Source organism: Scylla paramamosain, chromosome 6 (genome assembly GCF_035594125.1).
Source record: "Scylla paramamosain isolate STU-SP2022 chromosome 6, ASM3559412v1, whole genome shotgun sequence".
Classification (NCBI taxonomy): Eukaryota; Metazoa; Arthropoda; class Malacostraca; order Decapoda; family Portunidae; genus Scylla; species Scylla paramamosain.
This window is the reverse complement of record NC_087156.1, coordinates 26,629,497-26,651,996: the sequence shown is the minus strand read 5'-3', so window position 1 is coordinate 26,651,996 and position 22,500 is coordinate 26,629,497. Positions and strand designations below refer to the sequence as shown.

The 22,500-nt window shown below is 42.9% G+C and overlaps 1 long non-coding RNA gene across 1 annotated transcript in view; it reads left to right on the top strand.

The window, feature by feature from the left end:
* LOC135101124 (uncharacterized) overlaps positions 1 to 22,500 on the top strand; it is a 126,494-nt gene that overhangs the window by 72,606 nt on the left and 31,388 nt on the right. The window contains exon 2 of the long non-coding RNA XR_010269046.1: positions 15,284 to 15,345. This is a non-coding gene — a long non-coding RNA (uncharacterized LOC135101124). The remainder of the gene's footprint in view (positions 1 to 15,283; positions 15,346 to 22,500) is intronic.

Genomic DNA, 22,500 nt, shown 5'->3' with positions numbered 1-22,500 from the left:
CTACAGAAAGAGTTCAAACCTCCTGGTGACCGATCTTCGGATAAGGCAGAGACCACTCACACGCCACACACGGGAGAGAGAGGTCACAAGTCACAACCCCTCCGCTAACATCCCGTACCAACCCCCTGCTGGGTGCACAGTAGGAGTCCGCCCATCTGTTTCGCCGTGCCCAGGACTCGATTTCGGAGCTTCTTGATAGTGAGCCGAGCGTGTTAACCATTACTCTACGATCTGTGTGTGTTCTTACCTAATTGTATTTTTACAGGATTCGTTCAAGTTCGTAATGTCGCGTCTTTTAGAGTTAATTTGTCATATTTGTTCTTATAGCTATGAATGCTCCTTGTACACATAACTTCGTCGGTCAGTGTGTGTGTGTGTGTGTGTGTGTGTGTGTGTGTGTGTGTGTGTGTGTGTGTGTGTGTGTCTCTCTCTCTCTCTCTCTCTCTCTCTCTCTCTCTCTCTCTCTCTCTCTCTCTCTCTCTCTCTCTCTCTGCGCACGGTACTCTCTTTCATCCACAGGTGCTTACTCGTGTGAAGTCTCCAAGAGATTAAAAAAAGAATATAAGGACATCAGTGAAAATACATCGAAATGAATTCTTCCTCTAGCTCTAATTAAAAAGTGGAGCTTTAATTAGGTTCGTCTTTGATGGGGCCACGTGTGTTTTCGAGCGAGACTGAAATACACACACACAGCGGAAGCCTAGGCGCCGTCTGTGTGTGTGTGTGTGTGTGTGTGTGTGTGTGTGTGTGTGTGTGTGTTTTCGAGGCGAAGACTAAAATGAGGTGTAATCTCTAAAAGGTTAACTGACTTGAATACTTAACTGACTGACTGATCAATTTATTTAGTGAAAGATGAATTGGCTTTCTGATTGACTCACTAACTGACTTACTGACTAACAGACTGACTGACTGACTGACCAAATAATGGCTTTCTAATTGATTGGCTGACAACATACTTATTTATCTACTCATATATATGCATACATACATATATCCATACACAAACATTTACGTACATCCACACATACAAATTCATAATGACTGACTGACTGGCTGAGTGACTGACAGAAGGATGAGTGGCTTCAGGGGCGCCGATGCAGGTGATGGATTAAAGGATGAGCGGGTTGAGCCTCTGACTGACTGACTGACTGATGGACTGATTGGCCACGCTGCGCAGGTTCTCATGTGATTCCCTTTCCTAGAATTCTAATCTTGCACACTAAATCCACTTTGTTATTGGCTTTTACTCTAGTTTGTTTTGGTCGTAGTCGAAGTACCTTTACTAACACAAAGGATCGGATATTTTTTTTCCCCTCTCTTTTAAGTCATCCTTACCTTCCCTCTACTCGTATATCCCTCCCTCTCCCTCTCCTTCCTCTCCTCCCTTCACCCCCTTCACATATTCTCGGAAAAAAACGCTTTATTTTCGTCCTGCATTTCTTTCTTTGTCTTCTCCAGTCTTCATTTTTATTTACATGAAGCCCCATATCTTCATTTTCTCAAGTTTTTTCTCTTCCTTCTCCTCCTCCTCCTTCTTCTCGATTTTTTTTGTCTGGTGTCTCTTGCTTTACTGTATATTACGTAGTATAGTAGACTATAAACAGCTTTGTAGGGACCACCCCTTTTTAATCCTCCTACTCCTCCTCCTCCTCCTCCTCCTTACCTCACCTCACCTCATCTCATCTCATCTTTCCCCTTTACCCTATTCCACTTCATAACTCTGATCTTCTCCATCTATCCACCCATCCATCCCCTGCAATCTCATTTCCCAAAGTCTCGAATTACTTTCCCGCCGCCCGTCACCGCTTGAGGGGAAGAGAGGGATGATACGAGCAGTCAACACCAATATACTGACAGGGAGGAGGTGGTGGTGGTGGTGGTGGTAGTGGTGGTACTTTCCTCAGTTTAGAGTGGGAATGAGGGTTACGAAGGACATGTTGAGTTTGTATGTCTTTATTTGCGTGTGTTTAATGGTTAAGGCAAGGATGAGTGAAGAATATTATGGGTTATCGTCTCTCTTCTTTTTTCCGCGTCTTGTCTTTTTCTCCTAGCGTGAGTTCAGCAGATACTCTCGTTATAAACCAACGGTGGGGGGGAGTCTCTCGGTATCTACTCTTCTTGCCTAGTGTCATATGTAATCCTTATTGGCACCGTCCCCAAGTCTGTACAAGAATAACATAGTTGTAAGAGAAGGAATTTAATGATTTCTGTTTAGGTATGTCATTGTACCGCATCTGGCAATCTTCTTGGTGGTTCAGGAGAAAGTCACTCTTGCCTCGTTCCCTTTGTGTGAGTGTGGAAACAAAGTGATTGCTATCGAAACATGAAGTTGTGTTTATAATTCTTTCGCACACTCCTCGTGAAATTGCTTCTGAAGATTGCTTTCCATGTAGTGTCGTGCAAATAGCTTCTAATAATATCCCTTATCAGCAAGGCTTTTCCTAATAATCCTTCACTGGTAATCTCTGCCAAAGTTTTTCCCTCGCTAATAGCTATCCTTTCTATACAATCTTCACAGGGAGTGTTAATGGCTTTACCAAATAGCCTTTAAAAGCCCCTATACGGGACCTTTTACAAACAGGCTCCTGGAATAGCCGGACCCAACAGCCTCTAAACACGTCCTTCTCAGACGCGGATGGAGGGAGCATAACAGTTAAGTACTTGCAAAGGAATACTGATATTTCAATGTTATAAGAATACTGATTCAGAAATACTGTAGATCTGAATTACCATTGTTGAAATTAACTTCCTTTCGAAGAGCACTGTGACGCACTGTGTAAAGGGTTACCTAAGTGGTGTTGGTATTGTTGTTACGTTTATTTGTGAAAACAATCGACGAAGATAAATTGTTTCCTGAGGCAGTTTGAATACGGATCCAAATAAGCCTGATCAATATGTTTGAATGCGTTTGAATACGAACACTGAATAGAAATATTTATTTTTTTATTATTGTTACCAAATAGCCTTTCCCAGCAGACTAGAATATTAAGAAAACATTATGCATTACATTTCCAAGCCACTCTTATCAGCGAACGTTTCCTGGCACGTGTGATTATTTGGACTACTTCTTTCCATGTATAATGAAAGGCAGGGTATTTGTGGCAGTGGAGATAAAAGAACTTTTTTCAATCTCTAAAAAAGTGTACATTTGTGTGTGTGTGTGTGTGTGTGTGTGTGTGTGTGTGTGTGTGTGTGTGTGTGTGTGTGTGTGTGTGTGCGTGCGTGCGTGCGTGCGTGCGTGCGTGCGTGCGTGTGTGTGTGCGTGTACGGAGACCACCACGTTAATGAGCATATGAATAATTTAGCAGCAATATCTTGTAGCATTGTCTTTTGTTCTGATGCGTGCGGTCTACGGGATAATCAAGCAAGTCTTCACACGAGCCAGACATCTGCACACAGGCGGGAAGGTCGCCAGCTGAACCTTAAATCCTTGACGCGAGGCACCTCAGGGCATTGTTGCGCAGGTAATCACGTTTACGGAGTTCCGCTCACTGTACGCCAGCCTTATGAAGTACGCACCTGGGTCTTGCAACAACGTAACTGACTGGCTGTCAATGATTTGTGTGTCCGCGCGACGTAAGCGCTTGTTAATTTGTTTCCTTTTATTGTAACGTTGTACTGCTGCAGGCATAATTTGTAGCTCAGTGTTGATGCGATGCAATGATATAGCCAAGGAAAATAATTAATTCCTGTGTCTTACAGCTAAATTATTCTTGCACAGACTTGGGGGACGATGTCAGTAATTTTGTGTTACTCGGAACGGAAGAAGCTCTGTATAATCTCAAAGCATTCATCGTTTATTTATTTAATTTTTAGGAAAGAAAAACACGAAATAGATTTTTTTTAGTTTAGTTTCTTGGACAAAGTACCATTTCTTATTTATTTGTTATTGAAAACTGTACCAATTCTGAAAGTGTCGTCAAGTTAATGAAAACAGAAACTAAATATAGAATAAATTGAGATCATTCACAAAGATAGCACCGCTCATTGGCTGTGCTGGCTGTGACGTCACTGATGCAGCATTCACGTGGCTAGGATAGAGTCTTCCCTTTCATCCAATAACGTGTGTTTTAACCTCTGCTCCGGGCCTCTCCGTGCATTGATTGGCTGGATAGACGGCGCCACGGGGGACTGTTTGCCGAGCGCTCACGAATTCAAACGCCTAGGGACATTGAGACTTTGGTGAGGAGGGAAAGTGAAATATTTGACTTTCGTGATTCCTTTGCATTTCTTGAAACTTATAAGAGGTTTAGGATGCATTTGTTCTATTATTCTTTCTTGAGTTTTCTTGCTTTTTTTTTTTCTTTGTTTTTTATTCTTGGTGATTCTTAAACAGAAATGTATGGTGAAATGCTACTATAGATTGTTGTGTATTTGAGGTTGTTGTTATTGTTGTTGTTGCTGTTTTTGTTGTTGTTGTTGTTGTTGTTGCTGTTGTTGTTGTTGTTGTTGTTGTTGTTGTTGTTGTTATATTTTTTCCTTCTTTCTTTCTTCTTTTTCTTTTTGTTATTGTTCTTCTTGTTCTTGTTCTTGTTTTCTTGTTCTTTTTGTTGTTGTTGTTGTTGTTCTATTTTATTTTATGTCGTTTCATTATCATTATCCATGTACGTGAGGACACACACACACACACACACACACACACACACACACACACACACACACACACACACACACACACACACATACACGCGCGAGAGAGAGAGAGAGAGAGAGAGAGAGAGAGAGAGAGAGAGAGAGAGAGAGAGAGAGAGAGAGAGAGAGAGAGAGAGAGTTTCTAACATTACGTTCAGTGTTCAATTTTGCAAGAAACTTTCTCTCTCTCTCTCTCTCTCTCTCTCTCTCTCTCTCTCTCTCTCTCTCTCTCTCTCTCTCTCTCTCTCTCTCTCTCTCTCTCTATCTATCTATCTATCTATCTATCTATCTATCTATCTATCTATCTATCTATCTATCTATTTATCTATCTAGCTATCTAACCCTTCACGTCCCGGAAAGCCTGAAGCATAATTTACTAGCGGCAAAAAAAAAAAAAAAAAAAACACGCGTCTGCTGTGCATGCAATCCTGTGTCCTCTAATGGAGTAATGGACGAGGATGTTCACTTTTATGTTAGATTTTTATTAATGACTTAGTGTAATTATAAAAATGTGGATTACGTGTGTGTGTGTGTGTGTGTGTGTGTGTGTGTGTGTGTGTGTGTGTGTGTGTGCGCGCGAAGGACAGACATCACACAGGCGCCCATTTCTCCCCTGTAAAGTAACCAAATCGGATGCCATCGCCTCAGAATCGGATGCCATCGCCTTGCAGGCAGACTTAGATAGAATGAATGAATGGACGGATAGATGGCAAATGCAATTTAATATCAATAAATGCAAAGTGCTTAGCGTAGGTAGAGGAAACCCACACAATAGGTACACATTAGACAACCAAACTCTGGTAGGTACAGGGTATGAGAAAGATTTAGGAGTTATAGTTAGCTCTGAACTCCGTCTAGGGAAACAATGCATAGAAGCCAGAAACAAGGCAAATAGGGTACTAGGATTCATTTTTAGGAGTGTTAAAAGTAGAAGGCCGGGAGTAATATTAAAGTTATACTTGGCGCTGGTCAGACCTCATCTAGACTACGCGGTGCAGTTCTGGTCCCCACATTACAGGAAAGATATAGGTCTATTAGAATCAGTACAGAGGAGAATGACTAAAAGGATACAGGGGATGAGGAGTATTCCTTACGAGGCGAGGTTGAAGCTGTTGAATTTACATTCTTTAGAGAGACGTAGGTTAAGAGGGGACCTGATAGAAGTCTTTAAGTGGTATAAGGGTTATAACAAGGGAGATGTAAGCAAAATTCTTAGGATCAGCAACCAGGGTAGAACAAGAAATAACGGGTTCAAGCTTGAAAAATTTAGGTTTAGGAAGGAGATAGGAAAAAATTGGTTCTCAAATAGAGTGGTAGACGAGTGGAACGGACTCAGTAATCATGTAGTTAGTGCTAGGACACTAGAGAGCTTTAAGAGAAGATTAGACAAGTTTATGGATGGGGATAGCAGATGGAAATAGGTAGGTGTGTTTCATACAGGGACTGCCACGTGTAAGCCTGGTCGCTTCTTGCAGCTTCCCTTATTTCTTATGTTCTTATGTTCTTCTGTTCATGTATGTGAATTTACCTCTCTCTCTCTCTCTCTCTCTCTCTCTCTCTCTCTCTCTCTCTCTCTCTCTCTCTCTCTCTCTCTCTCTCTCTCTCTCTCTCTCTCTCTCTCTCTCTTCTATTTGTAGTTAGTGTCGGGAAGCCTAATCAAACAGACTTGGTAGGACGTAAGAGTGTTGTTGCTCGTTATCCTTTGAAATCCTTTTAATCCTTCCTTCCTTCCCACGAGTGTCCTTCCAGCCATACAGTCTGTCTCTCTCTGTCTCTCCCTCTTCCTTCACTCCTCCCTCCATGCCTTCATTCCTCCTTCCTTTCCTTTCTCCAAGCGTCCTTCATTCCTACCCTCCTTCATGCCCTCCTTCCTTCCCTCCTTCCCAGTCTGTCCCTCTTACCCTCTTCTCCCTGCCCTCACTCCCTCTCTCCCTCTCTCCCTGTGCGCTTACCTCCACACGGCCTCCGCCTCAATCTCTAGAATACATAATGGAAATCGTATTAATCCCCTTTGCCTCTGTCCACTCCCTCGTTCACTCCGACACCTCCACCTCCCGCTCTGCCTCTCTGCCTCCCTGACTGCACACTTTAAAACAACACTCACGTCTCCGTTTGTCTATTATTACATCACTTTAACCTGGGAGCTTATTGGGGATGAATGTGGCTGAATGTGATGATCTGTGTGTGTGTGTGTGTGTGTGTGTGTGTTTAGATTTAAGGTTGTGAGGGCTTTTGGTTGGCGTGTTTGTTATGCGTGTATGTGTGTGTGTGTGTGTGTGTGTGTGTGTGTGTGTGTGTGTGTGTGTGTGTGTGTGTGTGTGTGTGTGTGTGGCAGCTTGTTTGTCTGTCTGTTTATTCATATGCCATTGTTTAGAAGTCTCTCTCTCTCTCTCTCTCTCTCTCTCTCTCTCTCTCTCTCTCTCTCTCTCTCTCTCTCTCTCTCTCTCTCTCTCTCAAGGTAATTCGGTGGCTTTAATTCCCGTGCGAGTGGTCTGCAGCGAGTGTCTCCTTCGTTGTTGTTGCAAATGATGTGTTGCCTGGGATATCTTGTGTCGTCCAGGCGTCCAGTTTGCCTTAAGGATAATGATATCAGTGAAGAAATAAACAACGATACCTTTCCTTCAGCTACTTTTATCTTTCAGGTAAATAAGTAGCGGAAGAAAATAGTGGAATAATATGTAGTTTCTAATCTTCGTTAAAGTTTCAAGGGCGGCTGAATCTTTTTTTCTTCATCTATGAATATTGATGAGGAAATAAAAACAGAATATGCCTCGTGTAAATGACAAGGCAGGAAATGTGTGCTGGGTGTGTCGGGTCAGGTGGCGTGTCTGCCGCTAGGGGGGAAAGGGGTTGGAGACTGTGTTGATTTGAGATTACACTCGGCTCAGATTACATAGTCATTATTTATAACTTGACCTTACTTTCTTCCTGGGTCTTTTTCTGCCTTACCTTTCTTCCTATTTACTAGTCGACCTGAGTTCTTTCTTGCTGATTTTTCTGCCTATCACTTTATTTACAAGTTCACGTATTTTTTTTTTCCAAGCATTTTACACCTGTCGTCTTATTTATATACAAGTTGATTTCAGGTTCTCCATACGCATTTTTCTACCTGTCATCTTAAATACAAATTAACTTCAGTTTCTTGTAATCATCTTTTCTACCTATAATCATATTTACAAGTTGAGCTCAGTTTCCTTACACCCATTTTTCTGTCATTTTACCTGCCATTACAAGTCCACTTCAATTTCCCCATGCTCATTTTTCTACCTGTCATCCTATCTACAAATTAATCTCAGTTTCTTCCAAGCATTTTTTCTACCTATGATCATATTTACAAGTTGACCTTAGTTTCTACTGATGCATTTTTCTACCTGTCCTCCTCGGTCGCCAGGTATCCGGGAGGCAGAGTCAAGGCAAAGTCATTAGCCACCTGTACAAGCTCATATTATCCGGCGGGGGTGCTACGTCATGCATAATTTTAAGCACATATATATATTTGCAGTGTGCGTGACGCAAAGGAAATTATCATATGCATACTTAACGTGTAAATATATTAGTGGTATGATGATGAGATATTTGCGACGGTGCAATGTGTGTCTGTGAGGCGGGGGGGGGGGGTGCGTAAGGGAGGAAGTAGATAAATAGATACATAGATAGATACAGAAAAAAGAGAGAGAGAGAGAGAGAGAGAGAGAGAGAGAGAGAGAGAGAGAGAGAGAGAGAGAGAGAGAGAGAGAGAGAGAGAGAGAGAGACAGACAGACAGACAGACAGACAGACAGACAGACAGATAGAAAGACAGACAGACGAACAGACAGACAGACAGACAGAAAGACAGATAGCATTAACATTATATAATCTCAGAAACGTATATGTGACATCGTGAATGAGAGAGAGAGAGAGAGAGAGAGAGAGAGAGAGAGAGAGAGAGAGAGAGAGAGAGAGAGAGAGAGCATTAACTTTAAACTCTAAAACGTATTTGCGACATCGTGTGACAGAAGGAAAACATTATGCCTGACTTTAAACATTCATTCTTCCACCTGCAAAGCAAACCGAGTGAGCGAGGTGCCTTTTGATTCCCCCGGCCCGCATCAGGGCAATGTGTACACAGTCACTTGCAGCCCCGTGGTGTTTTAACGAGGTGTAATGGACTTATCTATTATACTTGCACTGCCGTCACGTTCATCCTGTCAGTGTTTATACAAAGGTAATTAGGGAAAAATAGTAAAGGGATAGAACTGCGAGTATTCATGTAGTTGTTTATGTTTTTAAAGGTATATTTTATGAGGTTCCTTGGAAGCAGAGAGAGAGAGAGAGAGAGAGAGAGAGAGAGAGAGAGAGAGAGAGAGAGAGAGAGAGAGAGAGAGAGAGAGAGAATAAACTACCATTACAAATCTCAAATAATTGCCAATGGTCGCATGTCGTCTGTCGCAGCACCTGGAAAAGACACAAACAGGCGGATCTTTGTGCATCGAAGAGCGCCGCGAATCTGCTGTAACAAGACAAATCCTTCTTATACGGCGACGAGGAAGTGGCGAACTGGCTGACCCACAGGACTCACCCACCTATGGCATACACATTTCTTGAACAGTACGCTGAGTCTTCTCCTGGCTGAGCTCCTCTGTATATTGTCGATAATTTAACAAAGCAAAGGAGGGAAGGTGCAGGAAGCCAGTAGATTTACACGTGGCAGTCGTTTGGATAAGAGGTGCCTTCCTATATTCACCGATCTTCCCTATCAATAAATTTGCCTTATCTTCTTTTAAAGCTCCTATTGACTCGACACTAACAATATGATTACTGCGTCCCTTCCAGTAATCTAACACTTTATTTGAGAACCAGTTTTTTTACTATCCTTTTAAATCTAACCTTATCAAGCTTAAGCCTCTCATTTCTATCCTAATCCTGATCACTTCCCTAAGGGTTTTGTTCATCTCATCCCTGTTATATACCTTATACCGCTTAAATACCTCCATTAGATCCTCACTTAATCTTTGCATCATAAGCAAATGTAAGACAGACGTTGCTTAACCCTTTCACTGCTGTATGGAGCACCTTACACCACTAAAAGCAATATATAAAATCTTTATAAGCATTTACACGAAAAAAAAAAAAAAGGGGGGATAAAAAAAGAGTAGATTTTTGCAATTTCTGGATAGTATAATGTGTGGAAAAGGCTGTAAAAGACGTCTGAGAGTTGTTGGTACTCAAAACATGTACCAAATAGCAGTGAAAGGGTTTTAAGCTGGGATCTGATAGAGGTATTAAATTAACAAGAGACGTAACACCTACAGCTTCAATCAAACGAAGTAGGCAAATATGTAGAGTCCAGTCCTCCAACTATGATGTGTGTTATCGTAGCAAAATTCTGAAGTAGTTTTTTTTCTTTTCCTTTTCTTTTCTTTTTTTTTTTTTTCTCTCTCTCTCTCTCTCTCTCTCTCTCTCTCTCTCTCTCTCTCTCTCTCTCTCTCTCTCTCTCTCTCTCTCTCTCTCTCTCTCTCTTTTTAAGGTTATTCCTGGTGTTTGGCTCTGCTCTACCTTCCGGGTAAAAATTATAGTGATATTATCTATGTCGCTGCTGTGAAGACTTTCAGGTAGATCTTTTCATGCTGTCAGTGCTGCAGGCGATGGTGAGAGAGTGAGAACCTTCGTCTTGAATACAACTTTTGCTGCCACGTCTTTACTACGATTCTCTCTCTCTCTCTCTCTCTCTCTCTCTCTCTCTCTCTCTCTCTCTCTCTCTCTCTCTCTCTCTCTCTCTCTCTCTCTCTCTCTCTCTCTCTCTCTCTCTCCCCCAGTTTGCTATTGCGGGAGGGGGAAGGTGGATGAGGAGAAGCTTTTATCTTTATAATCCCACAGCTTCATATGCACCTTCTTGTAGTTTATCACTGTTTCTCTCCTTCATTTGTGTTTCTTTGTGTATGTGCGAGTTTGTCCTATCCCTTATCCTTTATTTTACTGAACATAGACCACGCCGATAGTGCAAGTGCTGTCTATGCTTCTAATCCTTCCAACCTGTTCATTTGAATAATAAAGGTGCTGTAAGTGAAAAAGAGAAAATTGCTTATTACATGCCCAGATCACTTCCACGTATGATTGTCTGCACCTCTCTTAGTTACAGCTTCACAGTGCCTTAGTTTGTGATCTGCCTGATAATTGTTGTATTGGTACTAAGACTGTAAGTTAAGATACATGTTCCCTCATGTGATAATTCAGTGCTCAGCAAGAGAGAGAGAGAGAGAGAGAGAGAGAGAGAGAGAGAGAGAGAGAGAGAGAGAGAGAGAGAGAGAGAGAGAGATAGGCTGGGGGCGGGGGGCCGTGCAGCAGCAGCATGGAGGTAATTAAAACCACACACACACACACACACACACACACACACTCTCTCTCTCTCTCTCTCTCTCTCTCTCTCTCTCTCTCTCTCTCTCTCTCTCTCTCTCTCTCTCTCTCTCTGGCCGCTGCATGGGAAGGTGTCGGTGTGGCGTGCAACCTCAGTTACGCACGCCCTGACCTTGGGCGTGGAGTACCTGGACAATAGGTGGTGCCTTACGCAATGCACAGCGGCGGAGCGAGAGAGGGAGAGGGAGAGGGAAGAGTGGAAATGAAGGAGACACGCAGCTGGCAGGGACGTGGGCTGCCTCTACGCGGCGCATGTGCAATGAGCTGTGTAGACACCTCACCTCAAGTGAAATCCAGCAGGAATTACCTTCATGTCAACGCAAACCAGGAAGTGCGTAAACTGCACCCCCCCCCCTATCGTTCCCCATCTCCTCCCCCCCGCATGTCTTGTTTTACTCATTTATTTGTTGTTGTAATTGTTGGTGTTGTTTTCTCTCTCTCTTTTTTTTTTCGTGATTGGCAAGGGTCAGGTTTTTTTATTATAAACTTTTTTTGGTTTGTCGTTCTTGGAAATTATATGCAGGGAGGGAAGAGGAGGCAGCAAGAGGAAGGAGAAGGAGGAAGTGAGTGCTTTTGGCGGAGAGCAAGTTAAGAGTGAGGAAAGATGAGAAAAGCGGATTAAAGGAGTGGGAGAGAAATATTAAACTGCAGATCGTGTTCCTCGCACATCCATTTCAGTCTTTCCTTCCGCTTCCTTCTGCAAGAGCGGCGCTAAGCCTGAAGGTTCTGCTTACAAACCGAGGAGCAGGAGACGCCCGGGGTGCCGCGCTGATCCATCTCTCGAAGATGATTGAGGATTTCGTTGCGTGAGTGGAGAGGTTTGAGCTTCGTGAATATATATTTTTTTACTTTTTTGAGGTTGCCAGTCTGGTGTAGCTGTCCAGTGTAACGAGGCCAGGAGTGTGTGAACGAGCGTGTCTTGTCCGTGGCGCCGTAAGCTGTTTGTGGCTGTTTAGGCTCCTATCAGTGGCTGTTTGTGGCTACCTGTGACTGCCTGGATACCTCTGCCACGTGTCTCTAGCTACCTGGGCTTTCTTAGACTATCTAAGCACTTCACTTCTCCAGACTTTCCGTGGACGAGCTGGACGCGAGGTGAGAGTTGGTGTTACGGTCCTTGGCGGTGGATTGACAAATGGCTGTTGGTCTTTAACGAGCTGTTAGACATTAGTAATTCGTGACTCGCCTCCTGATGAACCTTGTCGTTAGCTAAGTCTGTAGCGACCAATTATCTTAGTCCTTGCCGGCCGTCCTCCTTGGGGTAATGGAGGAGGGGGCGAGTACTTACGTAGTGTCATCTGCTGCCTTTGGTTACCTTTCACTTACTGCCGACCGTGGCCAATGCAGCAAACAGGTTCTAGATGAGGAAGAGGAGGAGGAGGAAGAGGAGGAGGAGGAGGAGGAGGAGGAGGAGGAGAGGGAGGAGGAGGAGCAGGGGGAGGAGGAGGAGGAAGGTGAAGGGAGGATGGAGGCAGAATACATATGAAGAACAGACACAGGGGGATCTATTAATAAAAGAAGAATATCTTTTGAAACTCCATAGGCTCGTATTCGTTAAACATTTCAGCGTTTTCTCTGGCCTCCATTTAACAGGCTGTACTGGAAGGCATTGAGGTTTTGAAGGATGTGTGTATGATAGTTCAACAAAGATTCTGCATCATCAGTAGGAGAAACACCCATGAGAACCCGACTTGTCATCTCTGTGGCCTCTGAAAACAGTCCTTATGGGAAAACCAAGTATAGAAGAAAGTGGAGGATGTAAAGATCATGTGAATTATTATTTTTTTTTTAATGTAGAAGGGTTATTGACCAAGGGTAACAAAAATTTCTAATAAAAGGCCCATTGAATTGCTAAACCCCAAAGGAAAAAGAGCCAAAAGGATAATAAAAAAATGGAGAAGTTATGTTAATAATAATGATCCTGATGTGAAAGACGTGGATAAGGAAAAGAGAGAGAGAAAAAAAGAGAAAGATAGTGCTGTTAGTGATTATGCTTATGACGAACATGAAGACAGTGGTGTTGGTGGTGGTAATCGTGTTGGTGGTGGTGAATGTGAAGGAGGTGTCCGTGTGGCTGCTGTCCTCGAGCGTGCCTGCCGAGGGGCCACACTGCCTCATCCCCTGACTCATCCCGTGCTTGCTGACCTCGCCTGCTGACTTGCAATGGATTTTTTTCCTTAACATGGGGATGCACAGAATAACCCATGCAAACGAAGGTCGGCATGTTTGGAAGGTGAGAGGAAGAGGCAGAGGGAGAGGGAGGGCAGGAGTGTCTAGACGAGTGGATGCAGGACATATACATACGACATATCCTGTAACTTTTTTTCTCTCGCTGTAGTATTCGAAGGTCGCTGTAAACTTGAGACTAAGTGGATAGAGGGAGAGAAAAAAACTCGTGAGCCATCATTCGTATGGTTATAATGGCAATAATAATGGGCTTTAATGACGGGAGTTAACGCTGGCGCTGCAGGAAAAGAATGACAGCTCATAGCACATAAATAAACGTTAATTTGTTGTTCGTCGTAAAGCTGTCACATGAATTCATTATTATTGGTGAAGTTCATGGAGTACTTGGCGGAGAGACCGAGAGGAAGTATGCACAATAGCACACACATACACTAATACGTACTATTTATTAAAAGAAAATACCCAAAAACAAATTCAAAGGTATTTCAGAAACTTTCATAGCAGCACCTTGCTTAACTTACCAATTAACGTTTAGGAAACCACACCAGCATCACTTACTTACGGAAAAAGTGAAGCTGAAAACCCAGAATAATAAGTTTCATACACCATTACCACTTAATATTAAAATGGACATTAAGTTCAAAGGTACTTCAGAAAAAAAAAAGCTTATGACAACGACTTGCTTAACGTATCAATTTACGATCAGGAAACCCAACACGACTATCGAATTTGTGTCTCATTATTAAGCCTCCATTATCCGCCCCCGAATGGCCTTGTTCACCCTGCTTCCTTCACGGCCGTTGTCTCCAGGAATTACTTTGTACAAATCCTATTCTTTTTTTCTCACTTGAACACCTCCGTGGGCAAGCGACACGTTTATTTAAGAGAAAAAGGATGCTCGGGAAGGTGGGTGTGTTTTGAGAGTAGCAGTCAACCGTGGATGAGTTACCTTGGGAAGATTCAAGATTTATTTTATTTATTTATTTTTTTTTTGTAAGAATCTGTTTTATTGATCCTGTTTTTTATGATTATTTATGGCAAGAGGAGTTTGGTAGCGTTTATAGCGATTATTATTGCTACTACTACTACTACTACTACTACTACTACTACTACTACCACCACCACCACCACCACCACCACCACCACCACCACCACCACCACCACCACTACTACTACTACTACTACTGCTGCTGCTGCTGCTATTACTGTTGCTATTACTGCTATTACTACTACTACTACTACTACTACTACTACTACTACTACTACTACTACTGCTGCTGCTGCTGCTGCTGTTGGCTGGGTGCTCCAGCTGCTATTGCTATTGCTGCTATTGTTATTGCTGCTATTGTTATTGCTGCTATTGCTGCTGCTGTTATTGCTGGTGCTGGTACTGCTGGTGCTGCTGCTGTTGTTGCTGCTGCAACAATAATGAAGAGTAGGAAATAAAAGAATATTGGAAATTGAGAGAAAAGAATAAGTATAATTCACTGTAACATGTAATATTCTCTGCATAATTGTACAGTGTTAAGTGTAAAGGTACCATTTGCACACTGTATTTTCGCTCACCTTTACACACCTTTGCTGTATTTCATGTTACCTTGTTCAACTTCACTTATTTTTTTTCTTTATTTGATTTCCATTTTCAGCGTTTTTGGTAAATTTTCGTGATAAATTATTTTACGTGCATGTCCAAATACACGTACACATACATGCTAATGCACCGGCAAATCTCTCTCTCTCTCTCTCTCTCTCTCTCTCTCTCTCTCTCTCTCTCTTCTCTCTCTCTCCTCTCTCTCTCTCTCTCTCTCTCTCTCTCTCTCTCTCATTCTCTTTGTGAGCTTCCACGATCAGTTATAATCGTAATGCATTTGTGTTTCTTGTGCAATGGATCTCTCCACTTCAACAACATTCATTTTAGCTTCAAAAACACTCACTTTTCCCCCACACTCCTACTCACTGCCTGAACACTTTCTTTTTATTTCCCTTCTCAACTTCCTTCTTTAGTTGAGTTATTTTTAATGCCATTATTATTGAGCTTCATTATCATTTACGTATATGTTATTTATCTTTCAGAGAATGGCTGGCTGTATACTGTTGCTTGGCACTCGTGAACCATCACCACTTCATTGCTATGTGTATGTATTCCTGAGTCACTGTTCTTTAATTTTCGAAGGTGCCATCGCTGTACGTAGTATCTGTCCGTGTCCCTCAGTCCCTGCCTTCGTAGTCCTCCATGTACAGTTTTCGTCATGGTTTGAAAGGAGGGAACGGAAAAGGAGAGAAGACAGAACGATAACATGATAGCTTCGTTTGTTGAAGGTATAACCATTAGATGGGTGGCGTGAGGTTACTGCCGAGTGGGTTTTCCTGCGACACACACACACACACACACACACACACACACACACACACACACACACACACACACACACACACACACAACACACACACACACACACACACACACACACACGCACTTCACGAGAAACAAACCTTGGAATTGGAATGTTGACGTATCATGTTCGTCAGGTTCTTGGGGGCTATTTGTGGTGATTAAATGTAAACTTAGGAGAAGAGAGAAAGAAAATGGCATAAGGACTGCAATAAGAAATGCACAAATGCACAACAATACAACAATGATCCAGAGAGAGAGAGAGAGAGAGAGAGAGAGAGAGAGAGAGAGAGAGAGAGAGAGAGAGAGAGAGAGAGAGAGAGAGAGAGAGAGAGATCAGGCAAGTCCTCAAAAGATCAATGCAACCAGATCCTCTATGAAGGCAACGTGTGAGAAAAATCAATGCAAAATATTCCCTACAGGTGAAAGGGAGCTCATGAAGGAGGAGGAGGAGGAGGGGGATGAAGAGGAAGAGGAGGAGGGAGCGGAGAAAAAAAGATCAATAAAGAGTCTTAAGAGTCGAGATTAAGTTATATTGCTAAGAAATAAAAACGTAAAAAAAAGAGGGAAAAGTGAGAATTTATGGAGTAGGAGGGGAAGGTAACAGCGATAGAAAAAAAAAATGGAGGTCAAACAGCAGCAAAGGGTCTGGCTAAGGCTATATAAGGAAGGAAAGCCACAGAAGGGACAAAAAAGCAGCAGAATTCTAAGGGCAAGTGATGAGGATGAGATAATGAAGTACAAGGTGTCTAATCGATCTCCCTCTCTCGCCTCTCCAGTATTCCGTGCCTTTTTAGGTGACCACGTGCTCTCCTGCTCTGGCGCGAGGGAAAGGTTGGCGCCTCGCTGCCTGTTCTTGACATACTGATGATAATGAAGCAGGGAAAGAAAAGGTCAATCGCATGTGCATGTCATTTCAGCAAGTTTATTCAGTGTAGTATTCTTTCTTTTTTTTATTCTATTTTTGTATACATAGCAAAGATCAAACTAATATTGAGACTTGTGACTGACTGTGTTTGGATTTTTCAGCTAATGAAGGATGTTACTTGCTTGTTGAAATAATACTTAAATTATGTGTTTATTCGTGTGTGGCTAAAACGCCGCTGCCTCGACGCTTCTAAACTAAAATTCTGACGCAAGATTGACTATGTTAAGATTTTTGAAGAATGAACAATGGTAAATAAGAGAAATAATATTGTTTTTTTTTTTTTCTTGTCTGTTTATTCGTCTATCACCACCTCCCAACCTACGCGTCTTTATTTCCCGCGGGAATCCTTCTTGACGAGAAGGCGAGAAGGAAAAAGCAATGGAATGATAATAGCAAACACGATGAGGGAGAGGAACTTAGAGAGAGAGAGAGAAGGATATCTGAAGAGGGGAGAGAAGAAAGGGAGACGATAAGGAGATAAAATGCTGGTGATGAGGAGGAGGAGGAAAAAGACGGAATTAACGCATTGACGTACCACAACTTCGCAGTCAAATGGCGCTGCTCCCCAGAAAGTATCGAATAAAAATTTAAAAAAATAAGATGGAATAAAAAAAATTGAAAACAAGGAGGAATTATGGTCCAGCGAGGCATGAAGGACATAACAAGGTGGTAATACGGCGCTGACACACCACTCATCCCAAAAGGAGGAGCGCGAGTCACCTTGGACGTGGCTTACTGTGCTAGAGTACCACTCAGGGCTGCTAATAAAAAACCCTCTCATGGACACTAAGTACTTTTCCAGGGACACCAAAGACTTTCACTGGGGCTGTAATGATTCTGAGGACACTGAAGGAAAGGCCCCAGGTGTCTCCTAAGAGGCTTTAGGTGCACAACTCAGGGACGGGATTATATTCAACGTGTGATTCCTGACTGACGCTGCGTTCCTCCCTGCCTCCCTGTCTCTCTTCCATACACTCGGTTGGAAACTCGCAGGCCGCTGGGATTGTACGTGATGTTACTAGGAATGTTGTGTTGTAGGGAGCTGTTCTTGCTGTAGTTTCTCTCTCTCTCTCTCTCTCTCTCTCTCTCTCTCTCTCTCTCTCTCTCTCTCTCTCTCTCTCTCTCTGTCTCTCTCTCTCTCTCTCTCTCTCTCTCTCTCTCTCTCTCTCTCTCTCTCTCTCTCTCTCTCTCTCTCTCTCTCTTTTGCAGTGTTGTTAATTACTGTTACTGGTAGAGATGAGTTGTAGTTGTGGCAGAGTTGCTTAGTGAGTCTTTTTTTCTTACTCTTGGTAACTAATCCGACCCTTTATAAAACTATAAAAAAAAATATAGAAAAATGTGAACTTTGCTCTCAGTTGTTGGATCATCATAAAGCGCGGGGATGATGATACATAGATGCTGCTAATGGTATAAGAATGAATACATAGTTTTTTTTTTGCTTTTTTTTTATTCTTTCCACTTTATATTTTCTCCTCTCGATACCCGATGTCCTCTTTCTGTTCATCCCCCTCTCCAGCCCCCCGCGAAAAAAAAAAAACAAGAGCAAAGCACCCTCCGGGAAGACTAGGGAGCCAAAGCTGTAACTGAGTGCTAATAGATTGCACGTTTTGTTCGTATCCCTTGGGTGTTTTGTCTCTCCCACGTCAGATTCGTCACCTACCTGCCATCGCCTGCGTGGGTTGTGTTAGCGACTCTCTTGCAGCAGGTCCCGGATAGACAATCAAAGGGTGTCAGTTGAAGTGATGAGATAGCAGAGGAATGTTGGCTCTTAGTTGAAGTTGTGGAGCTGCATGAACTGTCATTTAAAGTTTCATGATAGTAGGTGAATGGTTATTGTTGGCGGATGTTTTATGATTCCAGGAGAATATTTGGTTTCAATAAAAGTTGTCAAGTGGTAAAAGAATATTACCTGTCAGTTAAAGTTGTAAGGTAGCAGGGGAATACCAGCTATTGGTAGAAGTTATAAAAGAACACGGAAAATACTAGCTGTTAATGGAAGATATTAAAAAAAAAAAATCGACAATGTTAGCAAGTGAAAGATATACGGAAATACTTGTTGTCACAATAATAAAAGAACACGGAATTTTAGCAAGTCATCGTTGTTAGTTTTGCAATTACAGGTAGATGCACGAGGCACTCACCGTTACCTGCTTGTAGTTTCAACACATACAGATGCACCTGCCAGCCTTGCTTGTTGCGTGCGGTCCTTTTCCAAGCAGTTAAGGAAATAAAGATGGATAATGGATGGAATAATGGATAATGGATGGATAATGGATGGAAATAAAGATGGCTGGGTAGGTTAAGTATCTGTTCATGAGAACTCGAACACGGGGACACTCAAGGACGCCAGCCACACCAACAGCTTTCAGGTGCCCGTCGCTCAGCTCCTCACGCCTCGCCTGCTGCACGGAGGGAATCGTGTGTTAATCTACGTGTGTATCTTAATGTATTTCATTTCAGTTAATTTCTTTCGGTGTCATTTCCATCTGCTGACTGCTTTGTTGTTAGATAAAGTCTTTTTTTTTTTTTTTTATAAAGATATTTCTGATTGTGGTTAATTTCTTGATTACGGCGCACTCTGACTCTTTTAGTCGCTGCGTGGAAAGCCAATTTAGTTTCAGCCCTCTTCTATACTTTGAAAATAAGTATATTAAATAAAATACATTTCAAACCGGAGTTCAAAATTACGAAGTGCAAGAACAAGAAGTGAAGGACGTGTAGAAGGCACACGTGTAGCGAGGGAGGCACAGACGCCGCCCTCCGGTCACAGCAGTGTCCGCACCACCGCCAGTCACCTTGGCTGCTGCCGGAGGGCGCCAAGAGTTCACAGCAGCTCAACAAGTTTTCAAAGTCACGGTCGCGCCGAGTATATGATGTTTAGATTCGGGTTCAAGTTCATGTCCTTCCCGCCCACATCGTCGCGAAATGTTCAAACCCGAGGGTCTTCATGTAGGGTTGTTTGTGGCCCTACAGGTGCTTCACAGAGTTTTTAGTTGTCCAAACTGTCGGCAAGACAATTTTGACCTCCGTTTGTGTTGTGATATGAGCTGGTTTCTGTGTGGCAGATGAAGTGGGTGTAGAGGGCGGCCAGGACCAATATTCTAGTTGGTGTAGGCGAGTATACATCCCTCACAGTAAAGGTCCAAGCACGTATAGTGCTCATTAATAACAACCCAAAGACGTTACGTGTATCACACAAGAATCAAAATTACTACAAAATTTCTTATGATTATTTGTACGCACACTTGCTGGTGCTACATAGATCAAGCTAAGGACGCTTTTGACCACGAGGAACCACGATGAAATCGTACGCGGTTACTGAACGTCCATACGCAGGTAAAAGGCGGTTCATCTCCACGGAACCATCAATTAAGGATCTTGGGTTTCAATTGCTTACGCCCTGGTTGCGAAATTACTACGTGTGCGAGAATATGGATGGGGTTGCACCGTGGTCCGTCCTTCGCTCGTGGTTTGGCGAAGGTCCCTGAAGCGAAACAGCTCCGGAAGACAACCAGGAGGGGACGCCAGTCTTTCCTCCATCAACATTCGCCAAAGAAGGGTGATGCACTTATTATCATCAGAGTCGGTAAGAAAGAGGACAAGAAATTGGGTTCTGCATAAAGTGGTACACGAATGGAATAAACTCAGTAATCAGGTTAGCAGTGCGGAGACAGTACGGAGCTTTAAAAGATTTGACAAATTTATGGATGAGGATGATAAAAGGAAATACTCGTAGGTAGGTGTGTTTCATGCAGGGGCTGTCATGGGAAGGTCTGGTGGCTTCTTGCAGCTTCCTTTATTTTCTTTTGTTCTTATGTTCTAAATGGACGCAACAACTCCTCTATCTGTTGTTGCGGTTCTTTACTTCCTTTCCTCTCTCACCCATATGCCTGTTTCTCCTTCCTCCCGTCCCTATCGAGCAATTAAGCTGTTTTCTCCCTGGACTAAAAAAATAGCTGGAAGTAATTCTTTAATGCCAGGCTTCACGCAGCAATGTATGTTGTCAGCGTCGGTAAAAGTAAAAAGGAAAAAAGCAACGCGTAGTTACAGGGCGGGAGTTGAAATGTTACCTTCATCAGCAGTAGCTCTCCTTCAACTTGCAGCAGGATTTTTCACGTATTTCACACGATATTTATAGGCAAACACATTCAAGGGTGAGCACTCTTGGGAGACTTTCAGAATAGAATATAAAAGCACAGCTATAGAAACAACTCGCATACATAAAGAAAAGAGAAAGTATATTTGCCAAGAGCCACCGTCAGACACTTCTTCATAAACTGAAAATAAAAGAAATCCTGCTTCTTTTTTCTTATTGCACTTTTTTTCTTAGCAAGTTGTGGAGGCAAGGATGAAGGTCAGTAGTCAGGGGTCACGGGCGTGGATGTGGTCCTGTGCTCCCTACCCTCCCTACTGCTGCCCTTCCCTCCCTGTCTTGCAAGGAGTCAGACGTCTGCCCCGGCGTGGTAATGACCCCAGCTAGGCAGCGCTGCCCTTTAGAAGTCAGTGCCCCTTCTGGGTTCACGGAGGGAAAGCCTGCACCTGAAATTTGTGAGAGTTTTAACCCTTTTCTCTTTCGCGTGGGTGATGTTTAGAAGGTGCGTGAGAAGATAGGAAAAAATTAATACAAGAGATATAGATACGTATGTTCTTTGCGCATAGGTAGGAATAGACGATCGTAACACATACTAAGATAACAAACGAAGAACAGATAGCATACAGCGTCCAGAGAATAAGGAAAACGTGAAATACCTGAGAACATTAAGAAAAAGAGCACTATACAAAGTTTACCAAAAAGAAAGCAGCAAATAATCGGCACTAGAAAAAAAAATCTTCCAAATTCGCCAATTACTAGCGGGAGAGGAAGAAAGCGCACCGCCAGGCAATGACAATCATGAGACATACTCGTGAATTGAGACAGGAAAAAGATACGAGACAACACTAAGGGTATAAAGAAAATAACACACACTCTTCAGAACATGAGAAAGTTACCAGTTATTAGCGAAAGCACCAGAATAACAGTACTCATAACGAACCCTACTAGAGCATTACACTAAAAATACAAAGAAAACATCGAACTCCGTGTAGCAAAACAACAACAGCAAAAAGAAAAACACTGCAAAAAGTTACGAGTTATAAGCGAAAGGAGAGAGAGAAAGAAAGCATTCGACAACATACCAGAACCTGTTTGGGGGCTTCCCAACCTTTCTATCCCTCCCTGTCCCCTCCCCACGCCTTTCTCTACCTCGGATACACGGGTGAAGACACTGCACTCGGAAAGAACTGGCCGGGCCGTTCAAGGGCACATTTCACCGGAGGCTGACGAAGGCGTGCAGGTGTAGTGCAGCTGTAAGGTGAAGCAATGCAGATGTGAGGGGTGTAGAAAAGGGACAGCAGGTGAGAAGATGGGTGTTCAGGGGAGCGGTTAGTACCATAAGGGAGTGAGTTGTTAGGGAAGGGAAGAAGTGGACGTACGAGTATGTACGTGCGGCTTTAAAGGTGAATGGGTGAAGGGATGAGAGAGGCTTGTAGGTGAAGAGGTGAACGCCCGGTGAAGGGACAGCAGCCAGGAGGTTAGAGACAGGTATTAGGTAAGACACAGAGGCGTCAGGTGGAAAATGGTCAGCTGGTGGGGGTGTTGTTGTTGTTGTTGTTTGTAGTTTTTGCTATAGATGTATTTGTTGTTTTCGGATTATTATTATTATTATTATTAGTAGTAGTAGTAGTAGTAGTAGAGTAGTAATAGTAGTAGTAGTAGTACTAGTAGTAGTAGTAGTAGTAGAAGTAGTAGTAGTAGTAGTAGTAGTATCAGTAGTAGCAGTAGTAGAAGTAGTAGCAGCAGTACTAGACACTGTCCCGAAAGCCACGAACCTAACACACCTGGACTGAAGCTACAGTGATGGATAGCAGCATGAGGGCTGGCCAGGAGTGATTGTGTTGGGATTAAAGGTATTTTAGAATATTAAGGGATAT